The sequence below is a fragment of the Pleurodeles waltl genome, chromosome 7 (genome assembly GCF_031143425.1).
Source record: "Pleurodeles waltl isolate 20211129_DDA chromosome 7, aPleWal1.hap1.20221129, whole genome shotgun sequence".
Classification (NCBI taxonomy): domain Eukaryota; kingdom Metazoa; phylum Chordata; class Amphibia; order Caudata; family Salamandridae; genus Pleurodeles; species Pleurodeles waltl.
In genome coordinates this window covers 884,241,513-884,268,724 of record NC_090446.1, presented here as the reverse complement: position 1 = coordinate 884,268,724, position 27,212 = coordinate 884,241,513, and positions in this window count along the sequence as shown.

Genomic DNA, 27,212 nt, shown 5'->3' with positions numbered 1-27,212 from the left:
CAATCCACATTAGAAAAAGAGGGTCAGTTTTCGGTAGAAAAATGTGCTGTGTCCAAGTTGCATTTTGGGCTGTTACTTGTCACAGTTACTAGGCCTACCCACACAAGTGAGGTACCATTTGTATTGGAAGACCTTTAGAAAAATACAGTAGTAGAATCATTATTATTACCAATTGGATTTTGCAGCATTTGTGCCTTACAATTGTAAGCCAGTATATAAGTAAGATGAAATTTTGAAAAATACCCTCCTAATCATACAGTAGTACGGGTACCCATAAATTCACAGATGTAGAAATAACCACTACTCATAAATTCTACAGCTTGTGCCCATTTCAGAAATCCGTATGTTTCCTTGACACCCACTTTTCACTCTATTTCACTGTAAGAATTGGTCGACATCAATGAAAAACCATGGTACAGTGCAGCTCACTTATTGACTCTATGTACTTTGACTTCTTGGAGAACAAACAAACCCCATATCATCACAACCAGAGGGGTCTAGAGAACGTAAAGGTATATTGCTTTTGTTAATTGTCCATAGTGACAAAAACTTACAGATGAAAATGTTGTCATGAATGCCCATTTTTTCCTACTCATCTTCCATATTTCTTTATTTCAACAGTTATTTTCCTTGGGAAACCTTGAGGGATAATCACATGACCCCCCCTTGCTGAATGCAGAAACTTGGTTACATTTCAGAAATCTATTTGTTTTGTGGATCACTCATGTGATTAACACTGGTTTCCACAACACACTGGAAGTAGGTTGAGAGCACAAAAATTAGGGAAAATAGCCTACCTCTTAGAAAATTTTGGATTCAGCTCTGCATGTTCCTGAAAACTGGAAAGAAGGTCTTTAGTACAGCAAACTGTTTGTGGATGCTATTTTTAGGGATAAAGAAGACACTTTTATCTGGAGCACTTTTTCTCTGTGTTTCTCAAAAAATGGACACAAATTTGGTGTGGATAGCTTATGTGGACAAAATGTGTTGGAGGGCTAAACATGAACCTCCCTAAATAGCCAAAAAAGGGCTTAGCACTTGAGGGGGGGGAGGGGGACAAGCCCAACAGCAAAAAGGTTAATGTCTTGTATCTATAGAGTTGCTGCTACCATCCTCAAAGAGCTCAGTCAGATGACAGCTTGATGGGTACTTGTTAGCTCTTGTATAATTATCTCAAGGAGACAGGTGACCAGATATGTGTTTGATCAAACAGAATCCATTAGTTCTCCTGTAATCTCCTAAAGTCAGCATTGACAGGGGTACTGCAGTGACAGTCACATTGGCAGTCACCAGCAATAGACTCTCAACATGCTTTAGTCAGTCCCAGAGGATCCCTCATGAGTTCGACACTTGAGACATCCAGGCTAGTGCATGTGATTGTGCACTTAAGAGCCCTTGTGGAGTGTCACTATTGAAGCTGCCTGTATCACACTTTCTACTGAAACCCCAATTTTGGTCCCTATAGACGAGTCTGCAGCATATATGAGATTCTTTCAGAATAGAAGTAATTAGCAAAATATAAGACAAAAGCTTTGATCATAGAGCAAATAGCAATCAGAAAGTAGCTTCCGAGGCTCTAACCAATCATGTTAAGCCTCACAGCATCCTTGTTACTCATCACCTTCACCGGTGGTTACAATTAGGTTCTTAGAGTTAAGGCCTGATTTAGAGTTTGGTGGATGGGTTACTATGTCACAAACGTGACAGATATCCTGTCCGCTGTATTATGATCTCCATAGGTTATTATGAGGGTGTAATACAGCAGACGGGATATTTGTCATGTTTGTGATGGAGTAACCCCTTCCACCAAACTCTAAATTGGGCCCTTTGTTTCTTGAAGCACTAGCATTCAAGAAACAAGCCAGTCTCAGAATTCTGAAAACAAGCCAGTCCCAATATCCAATACCCAAAAGGCTTCCCTTGTTTTTTGGCAATGTTCGTGCTATAGAAGCGGTGCTGAAAGGGGGTGGGGGAGCAATCTCAGTCTAAAAATGATCTCATCTCTCTGGAAAATAAGTTAATTGAATAATCCAAAACTGGTGGTCAGAAGTCATAACATTAAGCGGATAATGACAAAATATAAAATGTCCAAGCGCAGGGACTTTTCAGCTTCTTTATTCATCTTTCTCCAAACCATGTTCTGAAACAGAAAGACCACGTCAACACATTTCGACCCTTACTTGGTACTTCATTAGGCCAATGTTAATAGTTGTGCTTTCAATAGTTAAATGTCACTTCACACAGTATTTTGTTGCTAGTTTATAATGAAACTATTAGCCGGGATACTGATTCAGTGCTAAATGACAATTCAATGATTTTTTACTTTGACCAGGTCCACCGTGACCAGAGAGCCATGGTTGGCGAAATCTGATTTTGTGGGCTATTTCAAAGTTTATTCTTTAAAAAATTATAACTCTGGTTCTACTGATTGGCTTTTTGTTGTTTTGGTCTTGTTTTATTTAATAAATGTAGCTTTATTTTTCTAACATGATGTGGGATCATCTTTGGTGTGGTGTTTTTACTGTGTTACTGTTTGAAGTGTTGCACAAGCGTTTTACACATTGCCTCTAAGTTAAGCTTGACTGCTCTGTGCCAAGCTACCAAAGGGTAGCACAGGTTAACTTAGGGGTTTCCTGACACTTACCTTGACAAGGATTGTGGTCTTATAAAGACTGTCAGGAACCAAGTAGGTAAAGACTGACTGTTAACTTTACATGTACTTCAGGTCTCCTTGATGACATGTGTCTGTTCCAAACATCATCAGCTGGTGAAAGATATCACCTTGTTTCAGAATGAAAATGGAAAAGATGGGCCATCTTAGAAATTACTTACACAAGATTTAATTGTTCTAATTCCCTATTTCTGGGTTTACTTTTGGTGCTTCTGAATTCTTCTGCCCAGTTGACCCTTGGGGCACAGAGATTTGGGCATGTGCACCCTTCTTTACATCAACTTCATTGGCTTCCTATAAAGGAGCAAGTCTAAATTAAGGTCCTTCAAACCTCTTTCAGGCAGGTAATTCTCTATTCTTGCCACAGATCCAGAGGCAACACATCTCTGCAGACTTTCTCAGACTTGCCCGAGCCTGGAGGCAGAATGGCCAGCATTAGGGAGTCCATCATAAGAGCTTATGGGTGCATTTCCTTGATTGCTGAACAAGCCCAAGAAGTGTCAGTTCTCCAAAGTTGAACAAAGCACTAGCTGAGGGAACCGGTACCTATAGTCTACTGCTGGCCAGTGTGATATGCCTTAAGCCAACCAGCAAATGGCATTCATTTAGAAGTTGAAGAAGCTCCTAAAATCGATAAGGAACATATTTATGCTGTGTCCAGCATTCAGTGTCTTCCAGTCCTGGTGTCCCTCCTGAGACTGGTTTAAGCTGGCTCAGGTGTATTTTATTGGCCCACCTGGGCTGTCAATTCTAAGAGTGGGGGGCACTCGTCATAAACCAGGAAGGAAAAAGGGTAATTCTCAGTGTAGCAAGGGAAACTTTGCTATGTCAAAAAGCAGGCATTGGTTACTTCCTGCTACCTTCAAGAATTATCTAAGAGGAAAAAAGAAGATACATGGTTGGAGGATGCAGCCCTACATTATGGTGGCACTATTTGTGCAGCACAACAAGTGGAGGTCAAAGGAATCCAGCACTCACCGTACAGATGCAAATGAGAAATCATCCACAAATGCACCACTCAGACATGTTTCATACATATTTCATAGATTATGAAGGCCAAAGACACCACTTATGGGACAATGAACAGATATATTTCAAAAGGGAGTCAGCAGGCAGTCCCTTCACTGGTATATAGGTAAAATGCCAGTACTCTTGTCTGCATATCATGCTGCCACGTCTGGCAGTACCACAGAGCCTTGTTATAGAGGGAGAGGGCAGTAGTCAGTCTTATAAAAGGGGTTCACTTTGGTTGAAATATGGTATCAGAGCTCAGCTAAGAAGCTCCAGTACACTGGCAAGTGCAACAATCATCACTGAAAAAAATCACACAGACCTGTCCAGACCAGACACCTAGAAGGTCATTGCAGCACAACTTCAGAAAGTAATATATAGGACTTTTGCACCAACAGGAAGGATTACATTTTCAGTGTTTTATGCAGATTTGATGGCTAGAAGAGTGCAAGCCATCCCAAAACTCCTAATACAATAGCACCTAAAGCTTGGGTTTAAGACATATCACCAGTGCAATTCCTTTAGCAGAGATAGAAATTCTGAAACCATCTGTGTCTGTTTATCTCAATTACATTTAGAGAGTCTTCTCATGACTATTGTGAAAGGCTCAGTGGGTGTGATTTATATTTAGGGAGGGCCCCTCAGATCTTCACACACACATAACTAAGGTTCTGATTTAGATATTGGCAGACGGGTTCCTCCGTCACAACGGTGACGGGTACCCCATCAGCCAAAATCTAAATCCCTTTATTTCCTCTGGGATTTAGATTTCGGTGGATGGGATATCTGCCACCGTTGTGACAGCATAACCCATCCGCCAATATCTAAATCAGGCCCTAAGACTAGAAACCAAGAGCCATACCTTGTAAACACTCATCAGGCATCAAAAAGTGCAGCTAAATTGGGTTTAAGTTTGAATATACCTTCTGGAGTGTCTTAGGGCAAATGGATGCTAGAAGTCAATGCTTTCTGTTTAGCTGTCTGCCTTTTTTGCATTGTTCGATTATAGAATTATGCCACTGTATTACAATGCATTCACTTTCATATTAGCGACCTCTGTTAAACTTTCAATTCACATCTTGATTTATTGAGACTGCTAATAGCTTTGTAGGGTGGTGATTAGCTGTTTTAAGAGTAAGTGGGGGGTGCCTCAGGGCTCTTTTTTGAGCCCTTTGTTATTTAATATCTACATGGCCCCTCTGTCAAAAGTAGTGGAGCCCTATGGAATTTCTGTAGTGTCAAATGCAGATGACACCAAGCTTGTGGTATCCTTTTCTACCGATCAGAGCTCAACCAATTCTTGGCTCATTCCTTGTCTACAGGCAATCTCCAAATGGATGTTTAGCTGAAGACTTACGTTGAATGGAGACAAGACAGAGGTTATGTTTCTGGGTCACCAGGCAAAACCAAACTTAATCTCCACAGTCTTACAACCATTAGAAGATCTTCCATTGCCCAAAGAAAGCATTAAGAGTCTGGGAGTATGGTTTGATCCATGGTTGACCATGGATCATCAAGCAAAAAAACATATCCTCCTCCTGTTTTGGCATACTCAGACTTCTTAGAAAGATTTTCAAAATTCTTCCGTTCATTGCAAAGAGGCTCATCATACAGGCCTTAATAATCTCTTGGTTGGATTGTGGGAACACCCTGTTACTTGGTGCACCAAAATATGTTATGAAGAAACTGCAGGTGGTGCAGAACAGTGCTGCCCACCTTCTCTTCAAACTACCCAGGCATGAATCGGCTAGATCAACTTTATCAACGTTGCACTGGCTTCCTTTGGAGAAAACGGATAAAATGTAAATCTTTATATTACATTCATAGAGCGCTATATGACAAGGCCCACCAATATTGCGAACCCTAGTTTCTTTTCACAAATCTACCAGACATCTTAGATCATTCTCCATGGCCCTAGCTGTCACCCCCGCCCAAAAAAGGTCAAATGGGGAGGAAGATCAATATCGTATCTTGGAGCTAGACTGTGGAATTCATTACCACTGAATCTACGTCAAACCAGCCACGAACTGTCGTTCCGGCGGCTATTAAAAACTTGGCTATTTTAGTTTGTGTCCCAAAGCCGTATTTTCAAAGGTTTTTCTGTATAGCGCTGGAAGGCCTTCGGGTAGCTAAGCGCTCTATACATTTTCATAACATAACATAACATACTATACCTAAACTAAGTAGAGGCCTCATTCACAAATGTAAATTTACATTGTTGTGTAAGTTTAGTTTTTTTGGTTTACAACTGCAGACACTCCACAGTCAGCAAGCGAACTCCACACATAAGAATATAGATCTTTCCTATCTTTAAGGCATAATGGAGTAATTTCAGGAATTTCACAGATCAAGCTTTATGGGAAATTCTCAGTACTATGAACATTATGCAGGCTTAACTTAAATACCATCCTGAGCCTAATCAATAAACCCTTAATTAAGGGGAAAGTCCCAGCTGGATTAAAATTGGACTAGTCACCATATTAAAGAACAAAGTAGATGTGAACTGAGAGGATATAAAAACTTTCAACCAGTTTTACAACTACCCTGTCTTATAAAAGTGCTAGGAAGCTGTGTGGTAACACAGTGCGTACAAAATATCAATGACAACAAGCAACAAGATGAGGGTCAATCCTGGTATTGAGAAGGACACATGGAATCAGCCATCTTTAGAGATAGTAGATTATGTTCTTCACATTCTTGGCTCTGGAGTCTCCTCCCTTTTTATACTCCTAGAGCAGTATTCAACACAGCTAACAACTCTACCTTCTTAAAAACACTGAGAAGAAAAATGGGTATAGGAGACATGGTACTAAACTGGTTTACCTCAAAAGAACAAAACAGGGGTAAAAAAATAACATTTTCAACTACTTGTCAAACACTTTAATGTTAATGGAATGAGTTTCACAAGGGTTGATCCTATCATATACACTCTTAAACTTTGTATATGGAACCACAAGCACTATCAATCAATACATCCAAAATGTCATACCATTTCTATGATGGCAATGAAAATCTTTAAATGAACAACTCTGCAGGTTCATTAAACAATACCTCAAAATCTCATCAATTTAGAATGTATGCAATAAAGATGGAATTCCTACTGATAGCTCCACCAAACGTCTCCATTCCAGTGTAAGAATCACTGAAGTCTCTACTCATTCTGAACCACAACAAAGATATTGTATACTGCTAAAATACATTGGGTTTTCAACTAGCCTTAGTTACCATGCACACCTATCTGAATGCATTACCAAATGGGGCAAATACTAATTGAGACTATTACAAAGAATAAAGAACCTCATACCTATTAAAGACAATAAACAGGAGACTCCATTACTAGCAATTCCAAGATTAGATCATAGTAATTCCCTGCTCTGTGGGCTACCCAAGACATACCCTGCCTTCTTTCAATAACAAACTGAAAGAACTACTATTCCATTTTGACAAATAATTATTGTCTAACGAAGAACACCATCTTCAGACAACCCTTTTTGAGGTGATCTACTCACTACCCTAAATATACTTATGTTAACTACTCTTCCTCTGCCTCTCAGGGGTACATCATAACTGCATATACAAATCTCACAGTTTTATTATCATTGCTATATTTTCTTACCATTTATTCCACCGAGTTATGTACCAAGCTAATGTTAACATATTTAAAGCTGTCTCCAACCACTTCTAGTCAGGTCCATGCTATAAATCTGCTACTAACATGAAATAAAAACAATTAAGTGTCAATATAATTTTCTCTGAAAGGACTCACTATAGAAACGTTTCACAAATAGAAGGCAATAATTCATTCCACCTATGGCCATATCAATGATAAACACTCCCAATGGGCTGCCATTTGATATACAGGAAACTGAGTCCCTCTTCATTTAACTGTGCCCAAATCATTGCTGTGTGTTAGACTTGGCATCCTTGACGTGGTTTGCCCTGACTTTACCTTCAGACCTCTTGTTTTTGCTGACTTCACATTTGCTGGCCTAAGGATTCTGTGCACTTTACCACTGCAAAGCAGTTCTAAAGCACATGCGCTCTTTCCATAAAACATGATAACATTGGCATCTACCAAGCTGGCTATCTGTGCCCAGGTCCAGTAAATTAAATGTTACCAGTGGGCCTGCAGCACTGATGGTGCTTCCAACATAAGTAGCCTTCTAAAAATGTCTCAGGGGTTTCACTGCTGAGCCTGTGTGTGCAGGTTAAAACTGTCATATCAACCTGGCAAAGTAAATCTCTTGCCAAGTCCAAACCGTCCTTTTTAATTTATATACAAGCCACCCCTAAAGTGGGCCTTAGACATCCGCAAGGGCAGAGTGCAATGTATTTAAAGAGCTGGACATTTACTTTTAAGGTTTGCATGTCTTGGTAGTGAAAAACTGTTACATTTGTTTTTCAAAACTGCAAGGCCTATCTCTCCCATAGGATTACATTGGAGTTGCCTTATAACCTTTTATAAGTAAAACTACAAATTGGGAAGAGATAGATTTTCCAAGTTTGGTGTCTCTGGATTCACAATTTAAAATCACAAATTATGGCGAAGTCAGATTTTAAATTGCAAATCTGAAAATGCCACGTTTATGAAGTTGGCATTTTTTTACTTAAGCCGTTTATTGGCTGCCTCTGCTCACATGTCTTGGGTTGAGTGACAGTTGGGCTTTTTGTTTTCCTCCTAGACAGCCACACACAATAGCTTAAGTGTAACCTGATGGGCCTTGATGGACCATACTGGACAGGATGGGTGGGAGGAGTTGGGCACACCCATACCTACACCTGGATAGGTTGCGTCCTGTCCATCAAAGGGCTGCATAACCTTGTGTAGTGAGTCTGGAGCCAGAGCAGAAAGGGCATGGACTCTGTAAACTTCAAATGCATGTTTTTAAATTATACACCACTGCAAAGCCCAACAGGGTATAAGTAATGAACGTCTGACACCACCATTCAGTACACTTCTAGACCTGTTGGACTTTGCCAGGAAAAAGGACTGCTGTGCACGTAAAGGACTGTGCTGGACTCCTGCCTTGACATGTTGACCTGCTGCCCTCTTGCCTGGCAGTGAGAAGGACTGGACCTGCATCTCTCCAACCCAGAACCCAGAGGCAGTGCAAGGCCTTATTGGATTGCCACCTGATCAGAAGTCTCAGGGACATAAAAGGCTTCCGGCCACCCTGTTCCTGCACCTGGCCTCTGCCATCTGTGACCCGTCCCTGCCAAAAGGGGCCACCCCAGTCCTGGACCCTTGGCAGTAGGCCTAAGGTGCTTGCTCCAGCAGAACCGATGCATCCTCTGCTACAGGAGCAGCACAGATGCTTTGTGAATGTGGGGGTAAGTAGAACTGGTGCGTCACCGCTACTACGTGGGTCAGAACCAATGCAACAAACCCGCATTGCCGCATCTTGGGACTGGTGCATCACCTTCAGAACCACCACTGTGCAACTTTTTCCCCAGCTTAAGCTTCTCACATCCCTCATCGAAGACAGCCTCGATGACGATGCTGAGTCTCCGCATGGCTGTTACTACCTGGATGGGAACCAATGCATTGTCTCCACTGCACCACACATCCTCGACACTGGTCCTTGCATCATAGGTCCCACTGACAGGATTCTCAAAGTCGACGCATCGGTATTTCTCACCGCAGCCTCATTGCATCTCAGAACTAACCCACCATCCTGGCTGCACAACACATCTTTGTTTCAGAGCCACGTAATGCTCCACAACCACAATTTAAGGTACTTTGGTTCAGCGGGCCTGACTGGGTCCCTGTAGATGGCCTGTGCTCCATCAAGGTTGGTCTGAATGTTTGACCTTGTCCCTGTCAAGCACAACCAGATGTCCCCGCTTGGCGCTTCTTGCTTCTCAGTTCTGCTTTACAGTTTATTCTTTAAAAACTCATAACTCAAATTCTATTTATTGGATTTTTGTTGATTTGGTCTTTGTTTATTTATTAAATAAAGTTCTATTTTTCTAACATGGTGTGAGATGCTTTTTATATGGTGTTTCACTGCTTTACTGTTTGAAGAGTTCCACAAATAATTACACATTGCCTTCAAGTTACTTTGGGGTTTCCTTGTTCCTCACTCTGACAAGAATTGTGGTTGATCCTTGACCAGAACTCACCCCCAGTCAACCAACAAACCCAATTTCACACACATTATGCTAAAAAAAACTCTCATTGTGAAAGTAGCATGGTACGAACAGACTTTAAGGATCTTGCAGAAACCCTCTGCATGATAGATGAAGGAAACATCTGCCTGTGGAAGATAATTAATTTGTCAGCTTTGTCTGACTCAACTCACTCCTAGATTCTACTCCACATCTCTTCAAGAATGATGATGAAAAGCCAAGTTCTGAAAAAGTTCTCTTTCTACATCACATCAAGATCACAACTGGAAGAAATAGACTATTTTTAATTAAAATGGGCTGCATCCAGGGTTCCGTCCTTTTCTACACTTTTCAACATTTACATTGAGCCACTCAATGTTTCAGGAAAAAGGACCACAATGCTGCAGTATTCAATGATACACAATCATACCTGAAAATATTTCATCTGCCTGAAATTACAACTCTGAAGGTTGTTCTTGATAACTTTACATAAAGCTTAAGCTCATATGCTTTAAAATGGAATCCCATAAAAACACATTCCTGCTTCTGTACTCTGGGGTCTCCAGTTAGTCAAAAATTGGCTTGTAAATCTCTCTGACCTTGGAGTCTCACAAAGACTAACTTACCCAGCCAAGTCTCTTGGCTTAGCTATTGACCAAACAATGATCCCACACATCTCCTTACCCACAAAAACTGCCTTATTCCAAATGCAATATCTTAGACCCTCAAACCATCTATTCATCACCTTGACTTCAGAACTATTAAGCAAGTGTTCTTTTACTTCTACATGACAGGAATGGATGAACTGCTAGCACATACCCCTCAAAGCAATTTTCCATTCTGCAGTAAAAAGGTGTCAGAACATCAGACCACTTAACTCACAATATGAAAGACTTACATTGGCTTTACTGTGAAGCCAGAGTACACTTTAAAAGGCAACACATAACCCTAAAAGGCCCACACCTTTGTCTGCCCAGCTACTTGAAACAAAGAAACTCAACATCAGAGGAGTTAACAAAATGATCATTAGTAAATATCACCTACTACTAGAAGTCCCGAAAAGGAAAATTTCAAAAACTCTGAACTAAGCCTTATGCTGTCATGGCTATGGAGGCATCTACTGGAGACATCACCCACCAGGATGTGGGTTAAAATATCGATATAGCATTTCAATAAAGCATTTTCTTTGGTCCTCATGAACCTCAAACCTCCAGTCGTAAATCCATACCGCAACCTTCTCACTTTCCCAAAAATATGGAGGCGACCTCAGCTAGAGAGACCAAATCTCACTCACTCAGCCTTCTCTAGGGGTGCCCTGCGTGGCTAAAGAGTGAAAAGACAGGTATTTTAATCATTGGACTTCATCTTCAACTTTCACTCACTCCGATTCTCACAAAACACTCCAAGATCTCTAGGTTCTGACGTGTCCCCCCACTCCAATAGGGGGCCCCATAGCTTCTCCTTTTTCTGCCTCTGCTCAGGGCCACCCGCCTTTATATATAATTTTGCTGTGTAGAAAAGGGCATTAAGCCAATTCCTATATATAGGAGGGGATGCTACAACCCATTTGAAACAAATCTCTCTTCTTGCCAGAAAGATGGAATAGAACAACAAGCTCCTTTTTTCTTTAGTCCAACCCTCAAGAATTTGCAGCTTCCCAAAAATAATAAGGGGGAGACTTACCAAAATCTTCCTTCCCAATATCTCCGAGATCGTTTCACACACCTCAACCCACCAGAAGTCAATAGTTGGACACTCCATAAACATGTGGATATCTGTTGCATTTGGTGCTCCACATTTAGCACAATTTATCACTCCCCCTTTCTTCATTTTGGTGAGCTTTGCCGGGGAGATATAGGCTCTATGTATTGAGTACAAATGATTTTTCCTTAATGCAGCGGATTTTACTACATCAGACAAGGTTTTCATTGATTCTTGCCACCACACATGTATCTGTTCCCAAGGCATAATGGCGGTCATTCTGACCACGGCGGTCGGCGGTCGCCGCCCGCCAAGTGGTTCCCGCCAAAAGACTGCTCTGCGGTCAAAAGACTGCGACGGCCATTCTGGCTTTCCCGCTGGGCCGGCGGGCGACCGCCAGAGGACCGCCGGCCGGCCCAGCGGGAAAGCCCCTTCAACAATGAAGCTGGCTCGGAATGGAGCCGGCGGAGTTGCAGGGGTGCGATGGGTGCAGTGGTCGCGATTTTCACTGTCTGCAAAGCAGACAGTGAAAATCTTTGTGGGGCCCTGTTAGGGGGCCCCACGGCACCCGTTCCTGCCATCCTGGTTCTGGCGGTGGACACTGCCAGAAACAGGCTGGCGGGAAGGCGATCGGAATCCCCATGGCAGTGCTGCAAGCAGCGCCGCCATGGCGGATTCCCTGGGCCAGCGGGAAACCGGCGGGAAACCGCCGGCTCCCCTTTTCTGACCACGGCTTTACCGCCGCGGTCAGAATCACCCAGGAAGCACCGCCAGCCTGTTGCCGGTACTTCCGCCACCCTCCGCCATGGCGGTCATGGACCGCCAGGGTCAGAATGACCCCCAATGTCTCAACAAAAGGTGCTCAGGCAATTTAAATTCGCCATTAACTAACTCCAAGATTTCCCCATACCAGATTGACACCTAATTAGTACTAGGGGAGCCGCTATGCAAATTCTCCACTAGAGGTTTGTCCTCCCAGGCTCATTTGAATGTTCTGTGACCAACCTTTCAACTGAATGTATTAGAATCTAGATAGAGTTCCCCCGGTCTTATCCTTTAGCTCCTCCCAGGGGAGTAGTGCTCCTCCCCTAAGAAGATTGCCCCAGAACTCAATGCCCACTTACCTAATATGTTTGGTTAGCACATCTTTTAAACATTCTGGTGTACCTGGGGAGTCCCAAATTGGGGCGTTCTGGCTGTGATAGGCTATTTCTGTTACTGTTCTTAACTGATGTCAACTTTTCACCAAATCTCGCAAAACCTTTAGTTTTACTTACTTGAAAAAATTTGGGTAACCACATTTAAACAGGAAATTATTGGCTGCTCCCAACACGGTTTCTGTCATGGCCCCAAACATTACACCGATTGCTGTGGCATCCGGTGAAGCAAACAATATCCTTTAGTTCCTCAGTTGAAATGCCCATGCATAGAGTTGTAAATCCGGCAGTGTTAAACCTCCCTTCTCTCTCCTTCTTCGTAACTTTTTCAATGCAATCCTGACACTCTTAAAGGCATAGATGAATGAGTTTATAGCTTGTTGGATCTTGTTGAGATATCTTCCATTCTTTTGAAGTAGGATAGAGTTATGAATAAAATTTATCTTGGGCAAAATTATCATTGTTAGAAATTGGGTCTTTGGTTGGCAGTCAGGTTACTCCTTGTCCAACCAAGGACCCTCACTCTAGTCAGGGTAAAGGAGAATCATCCTCAGCTAACCCCCGCTCACCGCCTTGGTACCTTGGGGTGAGCAGGCAGGCTTAACTTCAGAGATCTAGGTGTAAAGTATTTGTACCAACACACACAGTAACTCAGTGAAAACATTACAAAATGTTTAGAAACATAGGAAATATTTATCTAAACAAAACAAGACCAAAACGACAAAAATCAAACATACACAAGTCAGGTTATTAATTAAAAAGCAACAAGAGTCTTAAATCCTTGAGAAAACAGGTAAAACACTCTGGGCATTGAAAAGTACCTGGGTAGTGTCAAAAAGGTAAGCAGTGCATCGGTTTCTCACCCGCAAGCAAGACCGTGCATTGTTTCTCCTTCTCCGGTTGGGTCGGCGTGTGTTGTTTTCCCTCCCCGCAGGGGAGCGTTGCGTCGATCCGGGCAGCACTCATGTCTGGCCAGGCGTTGTGTCATTTTTCCGCGCCCAGCAACGTTTGCAGTGAAAATCTTACTGCACGGTATCAACAAATGTAATGTGGGTTGTGACATTAACAGCCTTTGTCAGCGGGTAATGCGCGTTGTTCTTCCAGCTCCGTGTGTCGCTTTTTCAGCCACGATGCCAGTGGAGCGTCGATTTCTCCCACAAAGCCTGCGTTGTGTTGTTTTTCAGCCGCATCATAGAAGATGGGTCAAATGTTTCCCCGCACGGCGGTTTGTGCGTGGATTTTCAGTCCTGGTCTGCCAGCTTCAGCTTCCAAGGCCCCAGAAACTGGATAGGGCACCACTTGGCAGGGCAGGAGTCTCATTAGAGAGTTCAGGTGCTGGCAGGAGAAGTCTTTGATTGCCCTGAGACTTCAACAACAGGTGGCAAGCTCAGGACAAGCCCTTGGAGATTTCTTCACAAGCAGGAAGGCACACAAAGTCCAGTCTTTGTCCCTTGGCACAGGCAGAAGCAGCAACTGCAGGATAGCTCCACAAAGCACAGTCTCAGGCAGGGCAGCACTTCTCCTGAGCTCTTCTCCAGACAGAGGTTCCTCTTGATGTCCAGAAGTGATCTAAATTATGTAGTTTTGGGTGCCCTTCTTCTACCCATTTTGGCCTTTGAAGTAGGCTTACTCCAAAGGAAAGCCTCTCTTGTTTGTGAAATCCTGTCTTGCCCAGGCCAGGCCCCAGACACACACCGGGGGTTGGAGACTGCATTGTGTGAGGGTAGGCACAGTCTTTTAAGGTGTAAGTGACCACTCCTCCCCTCCCTCTTAGCACAGGTGGCTCATCAGGAGATGCAGGCTACACCCCAGCTCCCTTTGTGTCACTGTCTAGAGAGAGATGCAAACAGCCGAACTGTCAAACTGACCCAGACAGGGAATCCACAAACAGGCAGAGTTACAGAATTGGTTAAGCAAGAAAATACCCACTTTCTAAAAGTGGCATTTTCAAACAAACAATCTTAAAACCAACTTTGCTAAAAAAAAATGTATTTTTAAATTGTGAGCTCAGAAACCCCAAACTCCACATGTCTATCTGCTCCCAAAAGGAATCTACACTTAAATCATATTTAAAGGTAGCCCCCATGTTAACCTATGAGAGAGATAGGCCATGCAACAGTGAAAACCGGATTGGGCAGTATTTCCCTGACAGGACATATAAAACACCTTAGTATATGTCCTACCTTAAACATACACTGCACCCTGCTGATGGGCTACCTATGGCCTATATTTGGGGTGTCTTACATGTAAGAAAAGGGAAGGTTTAGGCCTGGAAAGTGGAACTAGCAGTTAAAAATGCGCACACAGACACTGCAGTGACAGGTCTGAGCCATGTTTACAGAGCTACTAATGTGGGTGGCACTACCAGTGCTGCAGGCCCACTAGTAGCATTTGATTTACAGGCCCTGGGCACCTCTAGTGCACTGTACTAGGGAATTACCTGTAAATCATATATGCCAATTATGGAAAGCCAATTACATACACATTTTATACAGGAGCACTTGCACAGAGTAACAAAAACAGCAAAAACAGAGCCCAGCACACATCAACAACTAGAAAACAGAGGCAAAAATTTAGGGAAGACCACACCAAGGATGAAAAGCCTAACAATCATCTTAACCAGACTAACTCTTCCCAATATTCTCAAAAGGAGATGAGCCCATCCCCTCATTAATTTGATGCAATCTTCCAAGAGATTTTTCTGATTCCTCACTACAAGTTGTTCAATGTCCTGAGTTATCAGCAGGCCTAGATACCTCATTTCCACCTTCCCTTGCCATGTATCACACTCCTGATTCCAAGACATTATTTCCGTCTTCTCTGAGTTTACATGATATCTAGAGACTGTACCAAAATCCTCAGCTAATCTCAGCAGTGCTGGAAGTGCGGTTGACAAGTCAGTAGTATACACCATTAAGTAATCTGCAAACATTGCTACCTTTCTTTCCCAGTAATTCCACCTGAAGGGAACTATTACGGGATCCTGTCTTATTTTCCCGGCAAAGGGTTCTATGTTTTAATCAAATAATTATGGGGACAAAAGACAGCTTTGCCTAATACCTCTGGATATCTGAACGACTCTGTAGGTTTACCATTTACCAGAATTCTTGCTGAGGGTGCATGATAAATCTGGCTAATGGGCCTGCAGAATTTGACATCTAAATTATAATACCACAAGATCAAAGTTAAGTATTTCCAATTGACCCTATCAAAGGCTTTTGTAGCATCTAAAGTTATAATACCTAGAGGGGTCTTATAGGTAGTCGCCAAGTCTATTGCCCCAATCAGGTTAAAAGTAAGTTCATGTAAATATCTGCCTCTAATAAAGCCTTCCTAATCCACATGAATCAAACCTTTCACTACCTCATTCAACCTATCCACTAATATTTTTGGTATAAACTTGTATCGCCAGTTCAACAAAGATATAGGTCTATATGACTCACACCTGGCTGGGTTTTTGCCTGGTTTCAAAATCAATGAGATAATTGCCTTGTTCCAAGAGACTGGTATGGGGAGCCACTCCCAAATATCCCAGTAAATAATTCTAACAAAAAAAGTGCTAGTACATCTCCCAAAGCTTTGTACAGTTCCACCTGGAGACCATCTGGACCTGCTGCTTTCCCTCCTTTACTTCCCTTTAATGCTGCTGTTATTTCCCCTAACGTGATTGGTTTATTCAGCCAAAGCTGCTCTTCTTGTGATAAACTAGGGAGTACATTCTTCCATAGCCAAGTTCGAACCTCTTGCTCCCCAACATTTACTTCTTCGGTATAGAGCTGTGAAAAAAACGTCAGAAAAGCGCTATCTATTCTCTCTCTGTCTGTGATCCTTTCCCCTAACTGATCTAGCTCAGTTTCCTTGATATAGTTCCTCTCTTCGTCCTTTTTGACCTTCCAAGCTAATAGCTTCCCTGGACTTTCTTCTTATTCAAAGTGGGCCAGCTTACTCGCCCCCCCCATCTATTCATGACTCTAGATTGAAGAAGAGCCTCAAACTGCTGCTTTAAAGCACCCAACTTTTTTTGCAGTTTTCCTTGACGCCATTTGTTAGTTGATCCCTACTCTTTCCCATCTCTGTTTCCAAGGATTCTATTTCAGCCCTATACTGCTTATTCTTAAAACTAGCTAGACTCATGATTTTCCCACATATAACTGCCTTAAAAGTATCCAATACCACGCTGAGTGGGGCTGACCCTAAATTAGCCTTAAAAAACTCCTCCACCTCTACAGACAACTGAGTTATAATTTCCTTATCCAAAAATAATGCACGATCTAACGTCCACCTCCTGTTCTCTGTATCCTTTGATAGCTTCATTTTTAATACTACTGCCACATGGTCTGACAAGTGAGCAGCTAGGCATACTATATCCTCTACTGAGTCGATCCACAGCTGGTCCACTAAAAAATAATCAATACATGAGGAGTGTCTGTATTTTTTATTATTGTGTGAAAAGACCTGTTTCATACCTGCTCTCTGCATCCACAGATCGCACAAGGCCCAGTCCCTCATCATCCCTCTCAAATATTACTGAGATTTTGGACTTACTACTGATCTACTCTTTGTCGATCTACCTAATCTAGGACCAGATGTAGGTAGGTGGCAAATTGCGAGTTGCAATTTGCGAGTCCTTCCGACTCGCAAATTGCAACTTGCAATTTGCTATGCAGAACGGTGTCTCAGACACCGTCTGCGACTCGCTATGGGGTCGCAAAGACCCACCTCATTAATATTAATGAGGTGGGTCGCAATTTGCGACCCCATAGAGAGTCAAGGCACTCACGGGGATGGTGGCCTGCTGGGAACAGCAGACCACCATGTCCGTGACTGCTTTTAAATAAAGCATTTTTTTTTTTCAAAGTGCAACCAGTTTTCCTTAAAGGAAAACGAGCTGCACTTTGAAAATAAAACCGAAACCTTTTGTTTCGGTATTTTTCAGGGCAGGTAGTGGTCCATTGGACCACTGCCTGCTCTGAAAAATTTGTTTTTGTGCCAGACACAAAGGGGAAGGGGTCCCATGGGGACCCCTTCCCGTTTGCGCCTGGGTTACCATCCACTTCAAGTGGATGGTAACTGCGCCTTCATTTGCGACCGCAATCGCGGTCCCAAATGAATATACATAGCATTGCGAGTCGCTAATAGGAAGGGAACACCCCTTCCTATTAGCGAGTCAGAAATGCATTTTGCGAGTCGGATCCGACTCGCAAAATGCATTTCTGCATTCCGGTGAGGCTTTTGCGACTTGCAAACGGCGTTTTTCACCGTTTGCGCGTCGCAAACGCTTTGCTACATCTGGCCCCTACTATCTAAAACCACATTGATGTCTGTTGCCATTATAAGTGGATCAGGTAAATCGAGAAGCTGGGCAAACATCTTTCTGAGTGGCTCTATATCATCGCAATTGGGGCAGTAATACTCTACCAACCTGATATTCCTTCCAAATATCTGTGCTTTCAATATTATCCACCTACCCGCTACATCTGCATTTACTCTTAGTATTGCTGCATTGGCCTGATGTTTGAACAAAATAACGACACCCTTAGTGTTAAAATCATGTTCAGTACAGAGACAATGGTGGAGCCACTTTTGTGCCTTAAATAACTCCCTACATTTGTCTCTGGTTAGGTGTGTTTCCTGCAAAATTAACACTTGGGCAGGGGAGCCCCTCAGATATTGAAGAATCCTATCACTTCTACCTCTCATCCTTAAACCGTTCATGTTCTATGACAATATCTGAATATCTTTTTTACCACTTCGACCCTGGCTCACCCCAGCATTATCCATCTATTGTGGTTGATTTATTAATTCCTAGAATTAATGAGGCTCTTTTTTCAATATTTTCTCCCACATACTCCCTACCCAGTGCTCCCCCTCCCTGTACCACCACCATGCCCCCCAGCCTTTCCCTTGGAGAACACCCCCTTCATGGTGGAGTGATATTGGTACACTTCTAAAGCGATTTGGGTCTTCTTCTGTGGGTGAAACACTCTTACTCTCTAGCTTCTCTCGACATTCCCACTTTTGATGACCTTCAACAGCTCGTCCACTGTTTTAAACTCCCTTATATTATACATTTTGTCATTGTACATACCTCCAAGGGTGTTCTGGAATTCAAGCTGCATTGATGCACCATACTTTTTTAATTCATCTATCCGTCTACCTAGCTCCCACTGTTTGTTTATAGTTACCCTAGATAGATCTATCCTAATCTCAAATAAAAAGTCTTCTCTTTTTAGCGTTTTCTTCCTAAGCGCCATGGTCAGAATCTTATCCTTCAGAGTATATTGTTGAAAGTTTATCAAAATCTTCAGAGGCTTTTTGCTATTAGGGTTTCCCTTAAAAGGATCTCTGTGAATCCTCTGGATAACACTCACTATTTCTTCTGAACTTTCCTCCAATGAGAGTGAGGCTTTTAAAAGAGAGCTAAGATACAACTTGAGGTTTTCTCCTTCGACTCCTTCCGGAACATTTAGAACCCTCAAATTATTCCTCCTGGAGCTATTTTCTAACTACTCCAACTTATTTTGCAGGTCTTGGCCATTTTCCTTCAGTAATTTTATTTCTCCCTCATGTACCCTCATTTCCTCCTTCATTACTTCCAGTGACTCTTCTAATCCCAGAGTTCTTACCATCAGGATATCCAATTTCTTTTCCAAGGCTCCGCAGACCTCCCTTATCTGCCCATGGTTTGTTTGTAGGAGCGTGAGTGATAGCTAGATCCTAGCTTAACTCTGCCGTAGGTGCAGGTGCTGAAAGATCTGAGATATCTAGTAGTTCTGATCTAGTTTCTGAACCCAAACAGTCCACCTCATTTCCCAGCTGCAAGAGACCAAATCTCTCTATGTTCTCCCTGCTTTCCTTGGGGAGACCAAGTGTTGCCTGGGGTGCTGCCAGAGGCAGTCGTGGCTGGCCCTGCATTTGTGTGTGATTCTCTGGGTGATGGTCTCCTGTTCCCTCCATGCCAGAGGTTTCTGATAAGCTACAACCCACTGCTCCTTGTTCTCTGAGATGCCTTATTGGGGACCTCACCTTAAGGTAGGACTTCAAAGAAGGGGGTAATTTTTTAGTTTAATTTAACAACAGGATTTTTTTCCTAGCTTGGTTCTTTTATAATTACTCTTCTCATTCCCTCGTTCACTTTCAGTTGTGGTTTTATTGTTAGGTAAGGGTTGCCTCTCTTGTTCCCTGCTTCGCCTCATACATTCAGCTCTGCCCCAATCAGTTTACTCATGTTTCTCCCCCAAAATGATTCCTACCTTTTTACACCAATAAACTTCTTCCCTACGGGGGGAGCCAAACCACGGCCCCTTTCCCTTGAAACTTTTGTGCTTCCTCCTTCTCTACTGTTGTCCTCGACGTCTCCGAGTTTCATCGGATAGACTGCAGCACGTCAGCGCTTGTGCGGACTCTGCCGTTGTTCCCTCGGAGGGGAACCTGCGCAGCAACTCATCTGGAGTGTCTGAACTCCACACCAACCTGCATCCAGCTGGTTACTCCAGGAAGCCCATCTGGGACTCGAGTGGAAGCCCCCGACTCTTGGAGGGGCTACACACATCTAGCCGATGCAGGCGATGTTGTTTCACAACATCGACACCGTAAAAGAAAAAGACCCAGATAGGTGCTTTAGCGCGCTGCCGTCTCTGCAGCTGTCATGTTCTCCACCTGCATCTGTGAACTATTGATATAAATGTATTGTAGCATAAAAATATCAATGACTACATACTGAGATCAAATATTTCATCTTTGCATATTTATAGTATAAAGAACCAAAATATTTACTGCAAAATATTATGCTCCAAAATATCAATATGATATTATTATTTATAAATATGTATTTGAAAATATCATTATTACAAAGTAAAATATGTATTATATAATATGAGCAAATACATATTTAAAATATGTAATTATACATATCATATATATGAATTTAGAAACTTCAAAACTACATTCCAATAATACATATAACTTTTATAACGATTAACACAATATTGTAATAGCAATATATATTTTGCATGAGATGTTTTACATTAATAAATAATTTGTATATAAAAACATCGTTATCGTTCAAAATATATTTAAAAATAAACAATATCAGCATATTTAAACATTAAAAAGGTATTTAAATGTATAAACAAATATAATTAAACTACCATAACGTTTTCAAGAAATAGAACAAAAGTATTCTTTATAAAATCATAAGGTGTGTACGAAAATAAATCATTTTAAAAAGGAAAAAAGAGAAACAGATAAGAAAATACAAAGGTGTGTAATAATTGGTAATCTAACTATAATCCAAATACACAATAAAAACAGTAAGTAGGTCTATTGTACAAGTTTACTAACATGGAAATAGGAACATTATCTGGATCTCAGCATAGATACAACAGCATGATTTTCTTAAATATCATACATGGAAAATACATATCACAAAAGCTCATGTTCAAGTTAAAACAAAGACATAGATTTTGAAATGGGTCAATTTTATGTGAAATAAGAATAAAAAAGGTTAACAAAACACAGTTATTAGAAAGAGCGTGAACTTTTTCTAAAAAGGACTTGTAAGAATTTAACTGCTCAACCTAATCATGTTTCCAGTTTTAGGCAGTGTTGTAATGCTGCTTTACATTCTTAGATTCTGTTCGCAAGAAAAATCTGTTTGATAAAAGAATGTCTCTCAAAATTAACCCCTGGGCAACACTATAGGATAATCAGTATTTTTTAACTTTTACAATCACACAGCCTGTTTCTTTTATTAATTAAAGATTGTTTATGCTAAGGTGTCCTTTGTGTGACATTTGAGGGTACCTTTTGTTTGCAGGCATTGCAGACTTTCTTACGTTGAGTCTTTACAGTTTGGCATGTCTGTTTCATGGGTACCTGTTGATGTTTTTGGAACAGCAAGATGGATTGCAACATCAGCTATATTGTTGGTAGTTTGTTTAGGAGATGTCTGCCTTGGAACAGTTTGCTAAATACATTCTTAGGCTCATAGTTATCAAGGTTTTTGTTGCCCTTGCACCAAGCAAGGAGATGCAAGGGTGACACAAAACCGAAATTAGATTTACCAATGTTGCCTTGAGGTACTCTGTGGCAGGAAGGCTTGCAATAGGTGAAGCATGGGTGTTCCCACACATCTCTCTATGCATTCTCACACTTTCCTAAATTTACCAAGAGTAATAGACCTAGAAATGCTTCAGAATTGTACACCTACCCACCAGAGACACCACAAGGAGAAACATATGTATTTCTCCTTGTTGTTTCCTTTTTCTAAGTGTGCTGTATTGTGCAACACATGTAGATCGAGTAAACTGCCTTTGAGGATTGTTTTTGTGCAGGAGGGTGTCACTTCCTGCACAAATCCAATCCTCCCTACAACACAGGCAACCTTGCACCATAGCAGGTACCCTTGCACCGTAGGCGTTAGGCAGCACCATATAATTATAAATACAGCACATTCCTGCCCTCTTGTTTTCACACAGCACAGAACCTCAAGGTGGCCTGTATCGAGATGGGGCCACTCACCTGAAAAGCAGGATTTCTGCAGGGGCAGTGGTATGCCCCGACCTCCTGGAACACCTCTCCGCACTTCCTGGTAGACACAGAAACCCCAGCAGGTGTCCCAAAAGGAAAGGGGGAGTGGAAGAGAAAGAGACAAAACACTGCCACATCTTGCCGGTCCAGCCAGGCACCCTGTATCTTCAGGGGGGCAGTTCATTGTTGACAGGGTGATAGTAGAGTTAGTGCACTCAACTTCCTTGAAACTAAATCTCTCTTTCTGATATGGGCACAGGAGTGGTAGAAGAACACCGGGATGCTCCAGCACTATTCTTGGATAATGATAACTGTTGGCACAATTACTAACACTGCATTACCAAAAACCCAAACTGAGTACCATGACAATAAGTATTGCAACACTAGGGCTGGCTTCACAGAGATTCACTGTTGCACACTACAATTGGAACTGTGGTTACACTTATCATGCACAAGAAAGACTGACAAGAGCATGAATTATATCACATATAACTTTCCTGCATGCATAGGGTTAAACTAAAAGGAACAAAAACAATCCAAGAAATACAAATGTCCACTCTGGGTTTAAACAGTTAGGGTGGCACAGTTTAGTTTGGTTTCACTGTGTGTGTGAAAAGCCTTTCAAAAGCAAATTCCCCAAACCTGAAACACAGGCATGAATGGCACAATTTAAATCCAAGAGTTATGCTATTAGAGAAAGACTAGTCACGTAAATGCTCTTTTAAAATTGCACTGTCACTTTTTGTAGTACTTGAGCTCAAGCAGATTTCCTGACGCACATTTAGGCAAGTAACTACAATAATAATGTAGAATGTTCAGAAATGCATTTGTCTCTTCAAGATAAGCACTCTGTCAAAATAAGAGTTCTGAAATACACCAGCTGTTCTAGGAAAGCGCGACGCTCAAAGAACAAACTCCCTGGAGAATATTAGTCACTTATCTGCAGTCTTTTCCGGTGTGCTGGAGGAATGCCTGGTGTCAGCTGGTACAGGAACGAAGAAAATAATTGCCTCAAAAGTCCTGAATACGAGGATGACAGCAGGGGCTGGACTGCCAAATCAGATGCTGAGAATAGGAAGCAAAACAAAGCTAAGCAGGGAGGAATGATTCACTCTGCTATTTATAGCCAATCAGGAAAGCAGTTGAGTTTCCACATGTGTATGAGTCACCACACCCAATTAGAAGCATTTGTCTACACCACACCCAATTAGAAGCACATGTCTACACCTCCTCACATTAGCAAACAAGCATTGGTAAAACAAACACTGATAAAGCCAATTGTGTAACACAGCACATTATGTTTACTTAGAAACATGAAGGTTTAACCAAGAACAGAGATATGATTTAACCCTAATACCTGGGATGCTGACAGATAACACAGGAGGCACCTTGGGGATTCCTGACAGTCGTCCCCACCAAGGACCCTCTCAAAGGGCGGGCTTGGAAGGGTGCAGGAGATGGAATTTTTTAGTAAGACGTGGAACATGAACTGTGAACGCGGGTTCCCAGGAATTGTCCCCGGGCTCATGGCCTTTCCAATAAATAGTGTAGAACACCAAGGACGCACCTGGAGTCAAGAATTGTGGCCACTTCAAATTCCCATTGTCCGTGTAGTTCTACCGGGGGAGGTGGTGGGGCATTGCGAGTATCAGGGGAATAGGGACGGAGTAACAACACATGAAACACGGGGTGTACCTTGAAATCATCTGGCAATGTCAGTTCTACTACCACAGGATTGTTTGATGTTGGTAATAGGAAAGGGGCCTAGAAATCGGGGGTTTAATTTTCTGGATCCTGCAAGATGGATATTTTTTGATGAGAGCCACACCTGATCTCCTATCTGATAAGAGGGAGCAGGTCTCCTTCTTTTGTCTGCTTGTTTTTTTACTTGAGCTTGGTAGAGTTTTAAATGGTGTTGTACTTGTTTTTTAATCTCCTGTAACTCTTTGAGGTGTTTCTGTACTGATGGGACTCTTGTGGATGTTTGGGACCCAGTTATAGGTAGCATTCTTGGGTGCAGACCAAACAAACAGTAAACTGGGGTTACTCCTGTAGCCATGTGGACACTGTTGTTATATACAAATTCAACAAGAGGTAAAGTCTTATCCCACTCAGTAGACCATGTGTCAATGTAACATCTCAGGATTTGCTCCAAGGATTGGTTGGCATGTTCCGTCTACCCATCCATTTGTAGATGATATGCAGAGGACATGCAGACGTCCATACCTACAAAGGAACAGAAGCTATGCCAACACTGTGATATAAATTTGGGGTCACGATTGGAAACAATTGTGGTGGGCAACCCATGAAGCCGTACAATGTGTTGGACAAACAAATCAGAGAGCTTGGAAGTCGTAGGGAGGCATTCTAATGGAACAAAATGAGTCATTTTAGTTAGGTAATCTATAACCACCCATATGACAGTATGTCCATTGGAAGCTGGGAGATCAGAAATAAAATGCATACTTATGGTATGCCATGGGTCCACCAGAATTGGCATGGGAAGTAACAATCCTGTGGCTGGAGTATGTGGGGTTTTAGCCCAAACACAGGTGGAACAAGTCTGGAAGTAGCTTCTGACATCCTGCACAAGTGTGGGCCACCAAAACCATCTTTGACAGAGATCTAACATATTTTTCTCACCCGGGTGACCTGGGAAGATAGAATCACGTCCCCAGTGTAACACTGTATCCCATAATTCCTTGGTAGGGACGTACAACTGATCAGCATGGTATAGTAAACCCTCTTTTTCATACACATCAGTTGAACAGGGAACCTTGTGTTGGCCTATCCGTATTTTCTCAAGGAACTCTTGGGAAGTGCACACAGCCACGATTCTTTCCGGGGGGTATAATGCTTCTGACCTGTTCTAGTGCAACATCAGAGGAGAAACCCATCCTAGACAACGTGTCTGCCTTTTGTTGTGTAGTACCGTGCCTATAGGTGATTACAAAGTCAAAGTCATTAAAGGATAGAAGCCAGCATAATTGAAGAGGTGTCAGGGCCTTCGTCGCTTGAAAAAACTGTAAATTACAGTGATCTGTGTAAATAGTAACGGTGTGTCTACCTCCTAATAGGTGGTGATGCCATTTCTGGAAGGCAAGCTTGATGGCCAGAAGTTCCCGCTACGCCACCGTGCAATTTTGCTCTGTGGGTAGCAATTTATTTGAGAAGTAAACTACTAGACAGAAATACCCAGACTCATGCTCTCGTTGGGAAAAGACACCACCCACTGCCATTTGGGAAGCGTCTGCTTCCACGAAAAATGGCTGATCCGGGTCGGGATGATGGAGAATGGGTGCTTCAGTGAATGTGTTTTTAAGATGTTGGAATGCTTTCTCAGCTTCTGCATCCCAGAGGAACTTAACCCCCTTTTGTAGGAAACGTGTTATGGGAGATACCACAGTAGAAAAGTGGGGTATAAATCTCCAATAAAAATTTGCGAAGTTCAAAAACTGTTGCACTTCCTTGATGGATCTTGGGGCTATCCAATCCAGGATGGCCTGTACCTTGGACCTATCAATGGAAATATCCCAGAAATTCTACAGTTGTAGCATGAAAAACACATTTTTCCAGCTTGGCGAAGAGATGATGCTCACAAAGCCATTGTAAAACTGCTCTTACATGCCCGATATGTTCCTCAATGGAAGACGAATAGATCAAAATGTCATCTATGTATACCACTACACCGATATCCGGAAACTCCTGCAGCACTTCATTGATGAAAAATAGAAATGCTGCAGGAGCATTACACAACCCGAAGGGCATCACTGTGTACTCGAAGAGTCCAAATTTAGTATGGAACGCCGTCTTCCACTCATCCCTTTTCATCACTCGGATCAAGTGGTAGGTGCCCCGGAGGTCGAGTTTAGTACAAATGGTCGACTGACGTACCTGATCTAAAAGTACCGCGATCAACGGAAGTGGATACATATTTTTTATGGTCACTTTGTTCACTGTGCGATAATCTATACAGGCGTGCAGCTCGCCATTCTTCCTGGGCACGAAGAACAAAGACGACGATACTGGTGACGTTAAATGATGAATGAAACCTTTAGCCAATAGAGCATCCAGGTAGTCTCACAGGTATCGATTCTCAGGCTCAGAAAGAGCATACACCCTGCTACATGGTAGCGTTGCCCCTGGAATCAAGTCTATACGACAATCGTATGGCCTATGTGGCAGCAGCTGGGTGGCCTTCTGTTCACTAAAGACATCATGGAAGTCTTTATATGGTGCAGGAATGGCCAGTGTGTCGTCCGGCTTGATAGCCGTACTATGTGTGGACCCACAATGCAAGGATGTCACTAGTCATGGTTTGTCTTGGTAACAGGAGTGCCAGCAATGTTCATAGTCTAATGTCACTGTCCTTGCTATCCAGTCAATTTGGGGATTGTGTAACTGAAGCCATGGTATCCCCAAAATGGCTCCAAATACTGGGGTATCTATGAGGTCAAACTGAATTTGTTCTGCATGGTTGTTTGCACAAAGCATGGACAAGGGTGTTGTTTGAAAAACAATAAGCCCGAAGGACAATTCTGAAACCATCCACGGCTCTGACTGCTTCAGGGACGCAGTTTCTGACAGTCGTAATATTTAGGGTTTTAGCCAAGTCTAAATGGTTTCCGGTAGCCCCAGAGTGAAGCAATATGGGAATGACCTTACGAACTTGAGGGGACAACACTAACATCACAATAAGAGTTAGATGTTGAGGTACTGGACTGGTGGTATTAGTCAGAAGATGTGAGACCATATTGAAAGAAACGCTGGATAAAATGGTCTCAGAAGTTATCAAGCCAGTTAGTTTTCCGCCTGGTCAGGAAGAGAGAATTCAGGCCCTGTTACCACTCCTATGGCTTTCTTTGGAGCAGTAGGCTTGTTAGGGCATCCCCGAGCAAAATGCCCTGCCTTACTGCAGTATAAACACAGTTTACATTTTTCCTATGTTCTTTCTCTTCCTTAGATAGTGGGCCCCGCACACTGCCAATTTGCATGGGCTCAGGTGTATCATGAGTGGGAATGGTGGACTCCTT